Raw genomic sequence first — 6,312 nt, 5'->3', positions numbered from 1 at the left:
CAAGTCAGTTTCTACCCACAGATCCTGGGACCTGGGATCATCAAGATGAACAGTTGAATACAAGAGGGCAAGTGAGGAGGACCTGGAGGAACATTCTATGGCCAGGTCTTTCTGCTTTTCGCCATAGTAGCTTAAGCATGAAAGAATGTGCTCACTAAACTGCTTTAAATTTTAACTGATTTCAGAGGAAATTTACATACGTTGGTTTCAGTTCAAGTGGAACATATTTAGATGACAATTTGTTCAGAGGTTGGCAAGATCCTATATCACCTTACAGGTAAAAGCTCTAAGTTCTCATATTCTCGTTTTCCTGTCGAATTTCAAATGACTGAAAATACGTTTGTGTAGACGCGAAATATGAATGTGTTACGCTGAGAAAATTAACCAAATTGCAAACGTGACCAAGAAACACCTATTCAAGCTGACGACAAGAATACTGTACTGTACTCTATACGCTTTTTGTATTGAAGAAAAACCCACTGTATTGTGCCAAAAAAAAGCTACTCTGCGACTGGTGGAAATAAAATTATAAAGGGATGTTTCTAAGATAAAAAAAAACCCCAAGTTGAATTAATAAAAACAAAAATAATTTGTGACGAGATCAGAAAATAAAAAAGTCAGATCTTGACCCAAATTCAAATTATTTCTCATTAACAGTTCACAAGGTATTTTCTATCAATTAAAAAACCATTTGTAGCCGAAAAAAAACAAATCCTGAAAAATGCATTAGTACGTACAGAACGAAAAAATAAAATAAAATTCAATCTAAAACCGAAACTAATTTCATTTATTGCAATGAAATACTGTACATTCTCACCAGAAAGGTCTTGAACGCTATAAGCACTATGCAATCTGAAAAATGAACGAAGAATCTGAAACCATTCCTAGATGACAAGCCCCATTCTGCTCATTCTCACATCCACCATGACCAGGTGTTGGAGAAGGTTTTGTTGAGTGTACAGTTGTATTTAATCTGTAAGTAAAAAAATAAATAAATCTAGCTCAAAGAAAAAGATGTAGTAATTTTTTCTTGTTTATTCATCTTGTCTAGTTGCAGCTTTTGAACTTAAAGAAACGTGTTATGAAATTATATAAACTAACATACACACACACACACACACACACACACACACACACACACACACACACACACAAGAATATTAACTCTAGTAGTTTCAAATAGTCTTATTCTGTGATGTTAACTTCCCTAAACATTTTACTTCCTGAGAACAGATCCTTTAAAATCTCAGTCAGCAGCTAACCAGGGAGGAAGGGATAAGGGTAAACGAGAAGACGGATGATGGGTGGGGGCAGTAAGGGAAAGAGGGAGATCATTGATGGTAGGGGGAGATGTGGGGTGATAGGTGGTGGCAGATGGCTGGCAGATGGGGAGGGAGAGAGGGAGTGATAGATGGGGGGAAGGATGAGCGAAGTTAGAGAGGATGGCAAATAGACAGAGAAGGAGGGGGAGGTGATGGGTGGTGATAAAGAGGTATGGTAGATGGGATTGAAGGGTAATGGGTGCAAGTAGAGATGGTGGTTCATGTGAGAGGGGTGAGGGGAAGAGGTAGTAAGGAAAGGATTAAATCACATCTGAATAACTAAACTTGTTTTGGAATCAATTAAAGAGAAAACGTTGACATATGGTGACCATTCGAGGGAACAAGAGTAAACGGAGTAAAGATAATCATATAATTTTCGTTTTACCAAAGTTTTCAAAATATTTATCTTGGTACTTAACGAAGGTCTGTGTTGTTGATAGAAAATATTATTGTTAATTAAGGGAAACATATTTTTTTCTCGATAACAAAAATATGATATGCTTCAGAAATATTGGCCATCCTGGTCAGATATTTTGACAGTTGGTGACAAAGACAGAATTATTGAGATGGTCTGACACCAAGTGGGTGAATGGCTAGTTTTTTCACTGAATAGACTAATATGAAGGAAACTCACTCAACAAAAAGTGAATATACTTAATGTGTAGATACTATACTAGAAAACATACTTTGTTTGGACTATCTTGAGGTGTTGAAGAAACTTAATACTTCAGTCTAAAATGTTTTGCGATTCATAATTAATTAGGATTTTATTATTTGAGAGAAAAAATACATAAAGCCTTCAAAAAGTTTATTTTGCTCATAAATGTTAAACACAAATATTTAACTAGGATAACTTATTACTAGAAAAAGTTTACTTCATTACTTAAGGTGATGATCAGTGTGTTAGTGTAGATGATCTTTGATGTATCCAACAGTAACACCGCCGACCCCAAGATCAGTGTTGCAGTCCATGTTGACCTCTGACTCCAGGATGACCTTTGAGTCAAGGGCGACCTTCGAGAGTCACTTCCACCAGCAGCACCACAGACGCCAACAACATTCCTGATGAAGATGATCATTTCTTAGTTACAAAATTAATCATATCGCCCAGCTTTAGGTACTGTAGAAAGCACGAATTCCCAAACAATCTTTTTTTTCTTCACAAATATAATTATTATTTTTTTTATCATATTCGCCACTTATCGCTTTACTAACCAAATTAACTCTTCTCCTCTTCTCTTTTTATTGTCCTACTTCTGGTGCTTCTTTCCTCCACCTCACCTTTGTTTTAGAATCACACAGATTCAGCTCTTATGAATCTTCACAATGTATTTTGACTTCAAGAACTTTGCAAGACTTTTTTTAGATCATCATCCTCTTCATTATTTATTATCCTACACGCTTACTTAATTTTTGCTGAATATGAATAACTAAACCTCTCGAATGCTTCTTAATATATATATATATATATATATATATATATATATATATATATATATATATATATATATATATATATATATATATATATATATATATATATATATATATATATATTTCATTAGCCCAATAAACACACGGACTTCTACATACAATCAACACCTCAACCCGCCAGGATTCGAACCCACGGCCCACGAGCCCATGACTACTCTGTCCCCCCTCACTCACTATAACCATCACTTGCTCCAATCTGACACCAGGAGAAGAAACTGCTTCACGAAGCTACTCGACCCCAGTGAGCACCGATACAGGACCAGTTTCCCATCTGACTATGAGACCGAGGTATCGAGGCAAGTGTGTTTGCCTGGTAAGCTGTTCTCTTCTCTGCGGCTTACGGTGTTCCTCTTCTCCCGGGGTGTGGACGATGAAGTGTATTAAGGACCACTGCTGGTGGTGTTGTGATGGTCTGGTGGTAGTGGACTACGGCGGTAATCCCTGGTTCCTTGTGGTTCGCCATCGCAACCTAGACTTGCTACCTGAGCTGCCATTTCTCTCAGGTTTTTGTGTTGTTGTACAGTATATAGTATCTAGATAAAATCACACAGGAAGAAGGGAAACAATGGAGCACCTTAACTTTCGTCTTTATTCAAGACATCTTCAAAGGCAACTTGAATAAAGACGAAAGCTAAGGTGCTCCACTGTTTCCCTTTTTCCTGTGTGAGTTTATCAAGATTTATCTTATCCACGTTTCCATTGTGGATCTACATGAAGTATATAGTAGTTGTATTTAATGTTTAAAGTAAGAATAATTGGGTAAAAACTGCATATTTGTGTTTTACTTGTGTTATGTAATGTATGTAATTAACTATATTAACACTTAATATAAATGCTACTAAATTACTCGGTTTACTTAATAATCTTCTTATCCCTTTAGTAACTTAAATTATTTACTCTCTATTTTAACTTGTCAACGTTGCCTTTCCTCAAATGTTGCGGGTAGCAGGGAAGGATATCACAATATATATACACAAGGAAATCCACCTACCTACAGAAACATACACACGCAACTATAAAAAATATAATTTGTATAATAACACATCTGGACGCAGGTTCCGCTAATTCAGGGCCACTACGGTCTCGTTAGAGACATAGTCATTAATATGTTTATGGGTTCACGGCTGAATAACCGGTCCGTTTATGTAATCGTCCCGGCTGCGTAGACTACCAGGCTATTCAACCGAGGACACCACTAGATCACGCCCCTACCCTAGTCCTCAGACTCAAATAAAGAGGAGAGATTTGAACATGTAGTGTGTTTAATTCTCTCTTTGATGTTTCGAAACTTAGCGTAAATGACCTTAGCGGTTCCTCACCTCCGGCATAAACAGCGAAGACACCGTAGAAGTCTCCCAGTTCCAGTGGCCGAAGGCTGTTGTTGGGTCTGGTGAAGGACTCAGGCTTAAAACAAACTGTTCCGTTCCGTACTGCATTATCATATGCATGTTGGACGATGCCAAATTCCACAAGTCTTCTTAGACTGTAATACAAAAGCAACATCTTAGTTTACTTTTGCTTGTACTCGTCTTAGACTCAGTACTTCACCAGGTTACAGTGGACTGGCTTCTCCTGTACACCCCTCCCCCTTCACTATAAGTTTGAGTCATCTCGTGCCAAGACTGTAAGAGAGTTATACAAGAATCATTATCAATTATTTACTACAATTATCTTATAGGTGAGACATTGTATTTATTACTTCTGACTTCCAACAAATTATATCTTATCAACTTGACCTACAACCAACAGACGATCTTGTTCTTCCAAGATGTGGGACGCACAGTCCTCTCTGTAACTCCTCCCAGCACATCACTACTCTCTACAACAAACTCTCACTCTCTTCTAAATCTTTTCCTGTTCGTCATTATTGTCTTGCCATACCTGTGTGTTGTAAGAATGGCTCTCCCGTCTCCAAGTCTCTTTTGGGGACATTTTTGACTGGCCATAAACGGTCATGTAGAATATAAAAATACACAAATGGATACTTTCGTACAAAACCCAATGACCTATTTTAATCTTACCTAATCTACTGTGGGTATAATTTTGCTAAATTTTGATAGTAAACGATGCCTTAAATGCGACTGAGTAAATTTAACCATATTCGAATTACTTTCCATTGAGTTATAGCAATAATAAAAAAAATCCCAGTTCGACACAAACTTCAGTTGCTTTTTGAAGCTTAAAAGACGATTATCTCTCTTTAGTCAGTGTGTGTGTGTGGTATTGACAGCCAGGAAAACCATATTAATATCTAATCTGAAGAGACTTAAATGGTGTAATTCATAGTATAAACTACAAAAATATAGTAAAAGAGTCATTGATGTATTGCGAGGTGGATGAGTGTGGGGCCAGGCCCATTGAATGTCCTTAGTTATCTTGTGAAGAGGCTGGTCGCACTCAATAACTGGAATTTGTCCTGGGTTGAGTTTGCTGATAGTCTTTCTAACCACCCATAGAATGCTTTATCACTGCAACTGATTTAGAGTCATCAGAAAAATAAGGGCAGGGGTGCACTAGTTGCTGTCTGTCCATGATCACAGTTGGTGTCCACATCCTGACAAAGACGACTGACATGGTATGCAGCCCACGATACATGTATGTTTATATCTTCTTGTTTGGATTCCACATTTGTTGATTCAGACTGTGCTGTAATTGTTTTGCTGACATGTGACACCACTGCTAAGGCTTGTTTTACTAAGTCCCCGCTGGCTTTAGTGAGACCAGGCAGCACAGGAATGGGTGGATTTTTAATGGCCACCATAGCTGGCACCACTGTATGCTCCTCAGGTAGTTTGTTTATCTTTCTGACTGATCTGTTAAGTTGGGGCACTATTAATCTGTACCGTTATGACCATCTGGGTGTTGAAATAAGGAGATTCCAGTGTCATGGAATGACCTATGGGAACTTGTTGCAGAGGGATCTGATCGATGTTATCGATAGCAGAGGTAGTAAAAACACCAGTCTCGAGAGTAGGTGGGCATACAGCTCCCAAGGCTTCAAAGTGAGCAACAGCAGAGTTTGCCAGATCTGTAGACATACTCAGGACCCTATCATAGGACACCGATAGCCCCATCTGGCAAAGAGTGTCATTCAAACCTCCAAGATATAGTGGACGACTAACTGACTCCATTGGGTTTTAGTTAAATCAGCAGCAGCCTCCATTGATGGGTTAGTCACAAAAAGAGAAATTCAACCAAAAATAGAACATAAGAACATAAGAATGGAGGAAACTGCAGCGGGCAGTCCCGTTTACACCCAACCCCTATTGCTCATATAATCATCCAACCTATGTTTGAAGCTATTCAGCGTATTCGAGTTAATGATGATATTTGGTAACTTGTTCCATTCATCCACTACTCTGTTTCCAAACCAGTGTTTACCTATTTCACGCCTAAATCTAAATTTGTCTAATTTAAAACCATTGTTACGAGTTCACTCCTGGTTGGATAGTTTGAGTACCTTTGTAATGTCCCCTTTGTTTAGCCCTGACTTCCA

This window comes from Homarus americanus, unplaced genomic scaffold (assembly GCF_018991925.1).
Source record: "Homarus americanus isolate GMGI-L3 unplaced genomic scaffold, GMGI_Hamer_2.0 scaffold17608, whole genome shotgun sequence".
NCBI classification, from domain to species: Eukaryota; Metazoa; Arthropoda; class Malacostraca; order Decapoda; family Nephropidae; genus Homarus; species Homarus americanus.
The sequence above is the reverse complement of the archived record's forward strand: the minus strand, read 5'-3'. Positions refer to the sequence as shown.